We start from the raw sequence: 12,616 nt of genomic DNA on the forward strand, positions 1-12,616 counted from the left end.
TTCTTCTCCTTACACTGCTCCCCTTCTCCTTACACTGCTCCCCTTCTCCTTACACTGCTCCCCTTCTTCTTACACTGCTCCTCACAGTGTCTTCTGTCACTGCTCCCCTTCTCCTTACACTGCTCCCCTTCTCCTTACACTACACCCCTTCTCCTTACACTGCTCCCCTTCTCCTTACACTGCTCCCCTTCTCCTTACACTGCTCCCCTTCTTCTTACACTACACCCCTTCTCCTTACACTGCTCCCCTTCTCCTTACTCTGCTCCCCTTCTCCTTACACTGCTCCCCTTCTCCTTACACTGCTCCCCTTCTTCTTACACTACACCCCTTCTTCTTACACTGCTCCCCTTCTTCTTACACTGCTCCCCTTCTCCTTACACTGCTCCCCTTCTTCTTACACTACACCCCTTCTTCTTACACTGCTCCCCTTCTCCTTACACTGCTCCCCTTCTCCTTACACTGCTCCCCTTCTCCTTACACTGCTCCCCTTCTTCTTACACTGCTCCTCACAGTGTCTTCTGTCACTGCTCCCCTTCTCCTTACACTGCTCCCCTTCTCCTTACACTACACCCCTTCTCCTTACACTGCTCCCCTTCTCCTTACACTGCTCCCCTTCTCCTTACACTGCTCCCCTTCTTCTTACACTACACCCCTTCTCCTTACACTGCTCCCCTTCTCCTTACACTGCTCCCCTTCTCCTTACACTACACCCCTTCTCCTTACACTGCTCCCCTTCTCCTTACACTGCTCCCCTTCTTCTTACACTGCTCCCCTTCTCCTTACACTGCTCCCCTTCTTCTTACACTACACCCCTTCTTCTTACACTGCTCCCCTTCTTCTTACACTGCTCCCCTTCTCCTTACACTGCTCCCCTTCTCCTTACACTACACCCCTTCTTCTTACACTGCTCCCCTTCTCCTTACACTGCTCCCCTTCTCCTTACACTGCTCCCCTTCTTCTTTCACTGCTCCCCTTCTTCTTACACTGCTCCCCTTCTCCTTACACTGCTCCCCTTCTTCTTACACTGCTCCCCTTCTCCTTTCACTGCTCCCCTTCTCCTTACACTGCTCCTCACAGTGTCTTCTGTCACTGCTCCCCTTCTCCTTACACTGCTCCCCTTCTTCTTACACTGCTCCCCTTCTCCTTACACTGCTCCCCTTCTCCTTACACTACACCCCTTCTTCTGACACTGCTCCCCTTCTTCTTACACTGCTCCCCTTCTCCTTACACTGCTCCCCTTCTCCTCACACTACACCCCTTCTTCTTACACTGCTCCCCTTCTCCTTACACTGCTCCCCTTCTCCTTACACTGCTCCCCTTCTCCTTACGCTGCTCCCCTTCTCCTTACACTGCTCCCCTTCTTCTTACACTACACCCCTTCTCCTTACACTGCTCCCCTTCTCCTTACACTGCTCCCCTTCTCCTTACACTACACCCCTTCTCCTTACACTGCTCCCCTTCTCCTTACACTGCTCCCCTTCTTCTTACACTGCTCCCCTTCTCCTTACACTGCTTCCCTTCTTCTTACACTACACCCCTTCTTCTTACACTGCTCCCCTTCTTCTTACACTGCTCCCCTTCTCCTTACACTGCTCCCCTTCTTCTTACACTACACCCCTTCTTCTTACACTGCTCCCCTTCTCCTTACACTGCTCCCCTTCTTCTTACACTGCTCCCCTTCTTCTTACACTGCTCCCCTTCTCCTTACACTGCTCCCCTTCTCCTTACACTGATCCCCTTCTTCTTACACTGCTCCCCTTCTCCTTACACTGCTCCCCTTCTCCTTACACTGCTCCTCACAGTGTCTTCTGTCACTGCTCCCCTTCTCCTTACACTGCTCCCCTTCTTCTTACACTGCTCCCCTTCTCCTTACACTACACCCCTTCTTCTTACACTGCTCCCCTTCTTCTTACACTGCTCCCCTTCTCCTTACACTACACCCCTTCTTCTTACACTGCTCCCCTTCTTCTTACACTGCTCCCCTTCTCCTTACACTGCTCCCCTTCTCCTTACACTGCTCCCCTTCTCCTTACACTGCTCCCCCTGCTCAACAAAGGTAAATGGTATTTGCAGCCTCTTTCTTCCTGTGATGTGAAAGCTTTGTGTATTAGCCTTTGTTTATTAGGTGGTCATCCATATTGGCAAAGATTTACATGAGGTAAAAAAAAAAGGGGTCACTATACATAGCACAAATCTTCATGTGTAGAAGAATTATAATAAATTTCAGGGAATCAGAGTATTTTACTGGATTTTAGGGATAATAATGTATGTCATAATTAATATCACAGGCCATGATACGTATATAGTGAATATCAGGAGCCCATTGTTTATTACAATAAAGGGGACAGAGAACAGTTTATACCGCCATACAGTGCGTGGCAATATATAGTGGACAGTGTGTGGAGCTGTTGTGGCGCTAGTGTTTACATAAAGGATAAGGATCTGCTGCAAAATTGAGCAGCCACAGATATCAGCAGGGTAAGGTCTTGAATTAATCCCTGGACTGGTAAAACAAATGCCCCCTGACATGGATCATTAACATTCTAACGTCTTTAAGTATCGATTTGACTCGGGGAGTGTCAACAATGCACAGTTTAGGGGACACAGATTTTTGCCTTGCCTGGTGCTGACAGCCTGCGCTACGCCACTGATCTGCAGGGTGATAATACTCTTCAGCATCTGCATAGACCTGTTAATTGTTGTGCGTGGCACAGTTGACGCAGTGGTTGGGGGGAGATTTGTATGTGGGCTGATGGGGTTTGTGTGCCAGGGCTGCTTTTCAGTCCCAGTGGCCCTGCAAATGACTATTGCTACAACTCCACTGGCCTCCATGTTGGCTACTGCTGCTCCTGTACTGGCCTCAAATGACTATTGCTGGACCTCCACTGGCCTCCAATGACTACTGCTGCTCCTGTACTGGCCTCAAATGACTATTGCTGGACCACCACTGGCCTCCAATGACTACTGCTGCTCCTGTACTGGCCTCCAATGACTATTGCTGGACCTCCACTGGCCTCCAATGACTACTGCTGCTCCTTCACTGCATTTGTGACCTTTTTCCTGCATAGACCCTGTAATGGTGAATTTCCTGCATAGACCATAGTAATGGTGAAGAAATCTAAAAAAAAAATTTGACTTTGAGATATTGAAAAGATAATGATGTTACTGACGTGTAGAGCCCTAAATTCAACCAAATACACTACCCCTGTATCATATAGATGCTTTAAACTATAAAATCCGAAGAAATCCTAAATCCGGTAGAACAGAACTTTTTAAAAGTTCGCTCATCTCTAGTGGTCAGTGGTGTGAGGGCTGAACGCCAGACACACCTGCAAGTATCTGGATTGTTTGGCACAGTTTGGTTGTGGATTTCTGTATGTGTATGCATATTCTAGATTAATCTGGTCATAAGAATATTGCACTGGTGTATGTGTGACGTATATATCACATCTGCACTGAACACTTATTTCTTCCATAGGCCAGTATACATTATAGTATAATATATGTGATTAGAGATTAAAGAATTTCAGCAGCTTATCACTATGAGAAGACTTGAGATTTTTAACTAGAAGTAAGTTACAAATCAATATAACTTTCTGACACAAGTTGATTTAAAATATTTTTTTTTTCCACTGGAGTACCCCTTTAAGTATGAGCTTGTCCACCTCCAGTTTCAGGTTCTGTTCTGAAGCTCATATGCCTATTTTAATTACACTAGACAGGGGTCAGTTTGTGCACTATGGTTGTAGCTGTGCAGCCCTAAGTGCAGCAAATTGGGATGTACTGTACTAAACTAAACTGATGTGGATCATTGCACAATTATTAACAATAGCTTACAGGGCCGGACTGGGGCTAAAAAGCAGCCCTGGCACACAAACCCCACCAGCCCACATATATATCCCCCATACACACCCATTGCACCAACTATGTTGAGCAGAAATTTTTTTAGCTTTACTACAGTCACATTATTTTCTTCCATATCTGAAGTATTACTCCACGCAGACTATAGACGAGTATACAGCAGTGATATCAGATAGTAGGTGTACACAGATGCTGCAGAGTATTTCACCACGCAGACTATAGAAGAGAATATAGCAGTGGTCAGACAGTCACAGGTAGAATACAGAACCATTACAGAGGATCTGTGCCCACTCCTGTCATTGCTCCTGTGCTGTTCACCTATCAGACTCCTGAATAAATTATCCCAGACTCCTGATTAAATGAAATCCACAGACCCTGAAATAAATTCATAACCTGGACCCCCAAAAAATGTATGTCATAGACCTAAAATTCATACCCCAACATGTAACTTCAGACCCCAGGCCACACTAACTTATACTCCAAACACCAAAAGAAACATAGATCCAAGACTGTCTTTCCCCACACAGCTCAATCCTCTCAACCTCCCTTCTCTCAAGTGCACCCCATCTGTACTCCGCCATTCTCTATAGTGTGCGCCACCTCCGTACTCCTCCATTCTCTATAAAGTGCACCTCCTCCGTACTACTCCTTTCTCTATAGTGTGCACCACCTCCGTACTCATCCATTTTCTATAGTGTGCGCCACCTCCGTGCTCCTCCATTCTCTATAGTGTGCGCCACCTCCGTACTCCTCCATTCTCTATAGTGTGCACCTCCTCCGTACTACTCCTTTCTCTATAGTGTGCACCTCCTCCGTACTACTCCTTTCTCTATAGTGTGCACCCCCTCGTACTCCTCCATTCTCTATAGTGTGCACCCCCTCCGTACTCCTCCATTCTCTATAGTGTGCGCCACCTCCGTACTCCTCCATTCTCTATAGTGTGCACCTTCTCTGTACTCCTCCATTCTCTATAGTGTGCACCCCATCCGTACTCCTCCATTCTCTATAAAGTGCACCTCCTCCGTACTATTCCTTTCTCTATAGTGTGCACCACCTCCGTACTCATCCATTCTCTATAGTGTGCGCCACCTCCGTGCTCCTCCATTCTCTATAGTATGCACCACCTCCGTACTCCTCCATTCTCTATAAAGTGCACCTCCTCCGTACTACTCCTTTCTCTATAGTGTGCACCACCTCCGTACTCATCCATTCTCTATAGTGTGCGCCACCTCCGTGCTCCTCCATTCTCTATAGTGTGCGCCACCTCCGTACTCCTCCATTCTCTATAGTGTGCACCTTCTCTGTACTCCTCCATTCTCTATAGTGTGCACCCCATCCGTACTCCTCCATTCTCTATAAAGTGCACCTCCTCCGTACTCCTCCATTCTCCATAGTGTGCACCACCTCCGTACTCATCCATTCTCTATAGTGTGCGCCACCTCCGTACTCCTCCATTCTCTATAGTGTGCGCCACCTCCGTACTCCTCCATTCTCTATAGTGTGCACCTTCTCTGTACTCCTCCATTCTCTATAGTGTGCACCCCATCCATACTCCTCCATTCTCTATAAAGTGCACCTCCTCCGTACTCCTCCATTCTCCATAGTGTGCACCACCTCCGTACTCATCCATTCTCTATAGTGTGCGCCACCTCCGTGCTCCTCCATTCTCTATAGTGTGCGCCACCTCCGTACTCCTCCATTCTCTATAGTGTGCACCTTCTCTGTACTCGTCCATTCTCTATAGTGTGCACCCCATCCGTGCTCCTCCATTCTCTATAGTGCACCACCTCCGTACTCCTCCATTCTCTATAGTGCACCACCTCCGTACTCCCATATACTGTCCCCCTGTGCTTGTATACTGTGACACACACACACACATCTGACGTGCTCCTCTAATCCAATCAACGTGGAGCAGGAGCGTGGGGCTGTTGCGGCCGGCTGTGGTGCACATAAAACGTGTGTGCCATGGCCGTCCGCAGCGGCCCCACGCTCCTGCTCCACATTGATTGGATTGGAGGAGCATGTCAGGAGAGGCCGAGCGGGACTGGCTGCGTTGGCAGGAGCGGGACGGGCGGGCAGAGGGGAGCGGGTGGCAGGAGTGGGCCGGGCAGAGGGAAGCGGGCCACAGCGGTTATGTTTTTTTATTATGCAGTCCAGGTGGCCCACGGACTGGTAATCCGGCCAGCCCAGTGGCTATTTGCCCAGCTTGCCAGATTACCAATCCAGGCCTGATATCTTATATAGTGTGAACATGGGGGTGTTCTCTGTTCAGCAGACTCAAACACAGCAGTGTTTGCGTCTATGTCGTGTTCCCACAGGCCTAACATCTGCTCCTTTTCTTACATACAATATGTAGGCTACAATGGACAATTTTACTCAATAAATTGCAAAAGAAAATGTTTTCATCTAAGATCACATTCCTATTCAGTTACATAAATACATGTAACATCCTCGATTCCCATAAATGACTGATAAAATTGCTAATGAACATCAATTCATGAATCTATAGAACATTATCCAACCAAGGGGACCAGCTGAGGCCTATTCTGTTCTAACCTATTATTGACCAAACTATTATCTATCCAACAGTGCTTGTTATGACTTATTTGTTGTATTCCGTAACCATTAACCTGAATACATTTTTCCCAGTTTGATGTCTTAGTGAACTCATGAACGTCATGTGAGCAGAATCCCTGTAATGTACATGTATACTGTGCTCTCTGGCATATTGGATTACGTGGTCACTGCTTGGCCAGAAAGAATTAGACATGTGAATAACATGAAAAAATCACAGTTCTCACAACTGTAATACTACAGAATACAGTGGATGGCTATGTTCACGTCAAGCTTTTTTCTTATCCATTTTTTTTCAAATGTATCAATGTGTTTAACCCCACAATTGTTTTGCAGAATTTTAGTATTGGGTTGTGAAAATAACAATTTACTATGTGTTCTTACTTCAGCTTTTTTAATTTCTGAATAAAAACAGAAGAATTAGCACACCTTCCAATTTTTCGTTCACTAGGAAAATTTTACATCTATACTTTTTAATTGAAGGATGCTTTCACACATACAGGACCTGCTGCAGATTGATGCATTCACACATACAGGATCTGCTGCAGATTGATGCAAACACACATACAGGATCTGCTGCAGATTGATGCATTCACACATACATGACCTGCTGCAGATTGATGCAAGCACACATACAGGATCTGCTGCAGATTGATGCAATCACACATACAGGACCTGCTGCAGATTGATGCAATCACACATACAGGACCTGCTGCAGATTGATGCAATCGCACATACAGGACCTGCTGCAGACTGATGCAAATACAGGATCTGCTGCAGATTGATGCAATCACACATACAGGACCTGCTCCAGATTGATGCAATCACACATACAGGACCTGCTGCAGATTGATGCAATCACACATACAGAACCTGCTGCAGATTGATGCAATCGCACATACAGGACCTGCTGCAGACTGATGCAAATACAGGATCTGCTGCAGATTGATGCAATCACACATACAGGACCTGCTCCAGATTGATGCAATCACACATACAGGACCTGCTGCAGATTGATGCAATCACACATACAGGACCTGATGCAGATTGATGCATTCACACATACAGGATCTGCTGCAGATTGATACAATCACACATACAGGATCTGCTGCAGATTGATGCAAACACACATACAGGATCTGCTGCAGATTGATGCAATCACACATACAGGACCTGCTGCAGATTGATGCAATCACACATACAGGATCTGCTGCAGATTGATGCAATCGCACATACAGGACCTGCTGCAGACTGATGCAAATACAGGATCTGCTGCAGATTGATGCAATCACACATACAGGACCTGCTCCAGATTGATGCAATCACACATACAGGACCTGCTGCAGATTGATGCAATCACACATACAGGACCTGATGCAGATTGATGCAAACACACGTACAGGACCTGCTCCAGATTGATGCAATCACACATACAGGACCTGCTGCAGATTGATGCAATCACACATACAGGACCTGATGCAGATTGATGCAAACACACGTACAGGATCTGCTGCAGACTGATGCAATCACACATACAGGACCTGCTGCAAATTGATACAATCACACATACAGGATCTGCTGCAGACTGATGCAATCACACATACAGGACCTGCTGCAGATTGATGCAATCACACATACAGGACCTGCTGCAGATTGATGCAATAACACATACAGGATCTGCTGCAGATTGATGCAATGACACATACAGGATCTGCTGCAGCTTGATGCAATCACACATACAGGACCTGCTGCAGATTGATGCATTCGCACATACAGGGCCTGCTGCAGATTCATGCATTCACACATACAGGATCTGCTGCAGATTGATGCAATCACACATACAGGACCCACTGCAGATTGATGCAATCACACACAGGATCTGCTGCAGATTGATGCAATCACACGTACAGGACCCACTGCAGATTGATGCAATCACCCATACAGAATCTGTTGCAGATCTGTATGTGTGCAGACCCGCAACTGTGGATTACAAATGTATTTCAGTAACTGTCCACATTCACAGGGACCCACTGTCATATAGGTGACACAGACGCACAATGGCTTACTCGTGTTTTGTTTGTGTGTGTGTGTATGTGTGTGTGTGTGTGTGTGTGTGTGTGTGTGTGGCTTGGATCCTGTCCCCAAAACGGATCTGTAACACCTACAGATGTGTGTATGGGGCTATATGATCTGCATGTGCAAATCTAATTTCTAGGTGAAAAAGAGGGACATGTAAGGGACAAGGAAGGACAGAGGGACTTGGCTCAAAAGAAGGGACTGTCCCTCCAAAAGAGGGACACTTGGGATGTATGGAATAAGCATAGTAATATTCTCCCAAATGAGGCAACATTCTCATGTTCTGTATGTTTAACTGTAATTGCGTATCCGCAATAAGGGAAAGATTTAGGGCCGATTTCTATTGGGCTGTAGTTTTATGGATACGTAATCTGTGTTTTAGGGATCTGCAAAAATTCCTGACAAGCTCTAGTAATTACGGCACAGATTGTCCCATAGAAGTTTATGGCAACTGTAGTTTTTGTGGATCCGTTATTTTTACAGAAGAAACGTCCATATCCACAAGTCAGTAAAATAAAAATAAATTAAAAAAACACAAAAAATATAGATTATTGATTCATTACAGACTATTTTTTTGCAGAAGATGATTGCAGACATCATACAGAGTCCTGAAAAACTACTAATCGTGCGAATGTAGCCTAAGGCTATGTTCACGCATAGGGGAAGATTTATGAAAGGGTGTAAATATACACCTGGTGTAAATTGCCCACTGCATCCAATCACAGCTCAGCTTTTATTTTACCAGTGCAGAAAGCTGAGCTGTGATTGGTTGCTGTGGGCTGTTTACACTAGGTGTCTATTTACACCCTTTCATAAATCTCCTCCATAGTATTTCTTTCAGTCTTTTAGTCAATCAGTTTTAAACCAACATCAGGAATGGAATTGACTGTGCAAAATTTTAATGGAAAAAAAGATTGGCACAGTTTCTATTCCTAGATTTTGTTGATAAAATACGACCAAAACAATAAATGCTCTATTACACGGGCCGATCTGGAGGAGTAAGCAAGCGCCAACCTGTCAGATCAGCCAAGGTCGGCACCAGGTTTTTGCGGGCCATTGGGTGACAGAGCCTCAGCGGGCCCCTCATCCATCCACACACTATACACAATCACTTGAGACAAGACTAACATCCATAAACACACATTACTGACACAGACACTGACTGACACACACGTTACTGACTGACATGGACACTGGCTGACTGACCGAATCACACACAGTAATTAGAGCTAAGTCTTCTCCCTCTTCCTCTCTACCAGGCTGGTCTCCACACTATAATTAGGTTGAGGACCTTTCAATCATGTGATCAGGTCCTTTATCCCTCTCTCTGCAGGACGCTGGCAGGTCCTGCTCTTTCTCCTGTGTCTTTTATGTTCAACGCTCACCCTGCACTACAGTTAGGGGGCTGAACATCAGGCCCTTCTCCCTCTCTGGGCCCCTGGAGGTGCTGGGACCCCGGCACTTGCCCAGGTAAGCCCTGTGCTGACGCCAGCCCTGAGAGCAGCACTCGCTTGTTCCTCATAACCGGCTCGCTGCTGGCGCAATTACATGCACAGACGGCGAGCAGGTAATACTGGGGAGGGGGGGGCGGGGGGTTGGAGCTGCGGGAGGGGCTACATTCTTAGGAACATAGCCTTAGGCCCCGTTCCCACTGAGTAAAAGTAGCGGAATTCCGCGACGGAATTGTCCGCCGCGGAATGCAGTTAGCCTCCCTCTCATAATAGGAGTCTATGGGAGGTGCGTGCTCCTGCTCTGTACGCGCTGAAGAATGAACATGTTTATTCTTCAGCGCGTACAGAGCAGGAGCGCGCGCCTCTCATAGACTCCCATTATGAGCGGGAGGCTAACGGCATTCCGTCGCGGAATTCCGCTACTTTTGCTCAGTGGGAATGGGGCCTAACATTGACATGCATGGCCAATCAGACTTTGCTTTGGGGCAGAGCTCAATCAGCTTTTAAAGCCAGAGCAATGGTTACCATGGCTACCACTGGCACTCTACAATTGCTTCAGAGAGCAGCAATGGGGATCAGGGGAAGACCCTGCTAAATTCTGCAGTTGCACTGACTGCAGCATCTAAGGGGTTATCAGCTTTCTTCTTACTAGAGCTCATCAATACATGAAACCTGGTTGCTATTGGCAACAAAGACCATCTTGCTGTATATTTGCTAAATAAGGACTGCCATCAGATTTGACCACAGGCTTTAGTGAAGAATAGTGAAGCTTGTTAAGCTATTGTTAACTTTCTCTGCAGTTCATACAGTGTTGGGCCTCTGTACACACAGATTAAGGGCACAACTCTTCTTACAGTGAAAAGGGCCCATGCAAAATGCTTCTGGATTCTATGCTAGCTCCGAGCCAACATAGCTTTCTACTGCAATTTACGCTGGCTTATAATAAATCTAGCATATGTCCTTGGATGCCCACTTCACTTGGAACTCCGCCCACTTGGCGAGCATGATATGAAGTTCAAAAAATTAGTTCAAAATTAGAGGTCACTTAAAAAAGTTTGTGACTGGACAAAGATGTGTACATTTGCTGGTAGTGCACACAATGATGTGTAGCCCCCTGCACCTTCACTGCAGATTTGTTCTGTACAACTATGCAGCCCCACCCCCGATTCCCTGTCTCTGGGTGCTGGCCAGACCATTCATCCTACCATAAGATGGCTGCCAATGGAGGAGCAAAGTAAAATGTATCATAACACGCTCCTCCAATAAAGCATATGGACATTATAGCTGGGGGCACATATATTAGCCAAAGCAAGTAACACGCAAAACTAAGCATGTACTTGAATGGACATCATGGACAAACAGGGAAAAATGATCATGGTAAGTTAACGAGTGCAAGAGACATGGTGATCAGCTGATGACTAAAGCAGCCAATACAGAATACATGACAGTCCACTAGAGATGAGCGAACCGGGTTCGGGTTCGAGTCAATCCGAACCCGAACATTCGGTATTTGATTAGCGGGGGCTGCTGAACTTGGATAAAACTCTAAGGTTGTCTGGAAAACATGGATACAGCCAATGACTATATCCATGATTTCCACATAGCCTTAGGGCTTTATCCAAGTTCAGCAGCCACCGCTAATCACATCCCGAAAGTTCGGGTTCAGATCGACTCGAGCATGCTCCAGGTTCGCTCATCTCTACAGTCCACTTTTAGTTATATAATAAATTTGCTGTTATCATTATGCTCTACAAATAGATCCTAGGTGCAGGTTATTGGCTTCAAAGTCAACTTCATATTGGGTTGTCATCTGATGGACCTATTGTGTCAGAGTGTGGGCTAACCAGAAGATTCTCTGCTACACTAGTGGGCCCACCAGACCCATAGGTAATGCTGAAATTTTACACAAAAATGCATTCTTCATTCTGTGACCAAAAACTGTAAGTTCATATAGAGTATAGGAATCTGACTAGTTCCCTAGGACACAATGATCACAGTGATAATTTCTATATTTAAAAGAGAAAAACATCAGATCGAAAAATGACCTGCTAAATGTTTGTTCTATCATCCAGCCAGCAAACTCTTATTGCATTGTAAAATGCCTTTACAGAGAAACAGCACTAAAATCTCATTTTTGTCTAAGAAAAAAAAATATGCCCTTAAAGTATAACATAGCTATGTATAAATGATAATCCTAATAATGAATTATAAAGGATATGGGCTCGATTACAGTAAAAATCCCCAGTGTTTAAAGCCAGCTTTAGTCATGCATAACACAATTTATAGAGCACTGCAGTGAACATGCTGCAGAAAGGGCGTTTAGAATCAGCTATCAAATTATCCTGACTCTGTACTTCAGGACTAGAATCCATCTGTTTTAACACACCTTCCATTCAAATCTATTTAAAGGACAGATGCGTCTTACCTGGACCAGTTGGCTATTTAGAATACTGCTGAAATACGGAAGTCTGTCCCATCAAAATGCTCCACATAGTAACCGTCTGCAGCAGAAATAAGGAGATATCACAACGTGATCTCAACAGGAAAAGTCATGCACAGAATATCCTCTGTCCTTCCTGTAATAACCCGCATGTAAATTAACACTGCAACATTCTGTGGATGCTGCAGAACTCCACTCATAGCAGATATTCTAT

At 45.6% G+C, this 12,616-nt stretch overlaps 1 protein-coding gene across 4 annotated transcripts in view; it reads right to left on the bottom strand.

Annotated features, from left to right (window-relative positions):
• CNTN1 (contactin 1) overlaps positions 1-12,616 on the bottom strand; it is a 131,023-nt gene that overhangs the window by 57,370 nt on the left and 61,037 nt on the right. For 3 of the 4 annotated variants that reach the window (XM_069976000.1, XM_069975999.1, XM_069975997.1), the window contains exon 2: positions 12,388-12,463. The exons of the other annotated variant lie outside the window; for it this stretch is intronic. The gene's annotated coding sequence lies outside the window, so the exon portion shown is untranslated. The remainder of the gene's footprint in view (positions 1-12,387; positions 12,464-12,616) is intronic. 4 annotated transcript variants of the gene reach the window in all.

Source organism: Dendropsophus ebraccatus, chromosome 1, assembly GCF_027789765.1.
Source record: "Dendropsophus ebraccatus isolate aDenEbr1 chromosome 1, aDenEbr1.pat, whole genome shotgun sequence".
NCBI classification, from domain to species: domain Eukaryota; kingdom Metazoa; phylum Chordata; class Amphibia; order Anura; family Hylidae; genus Dendropsophus; species Dendropsophus ebraccatus.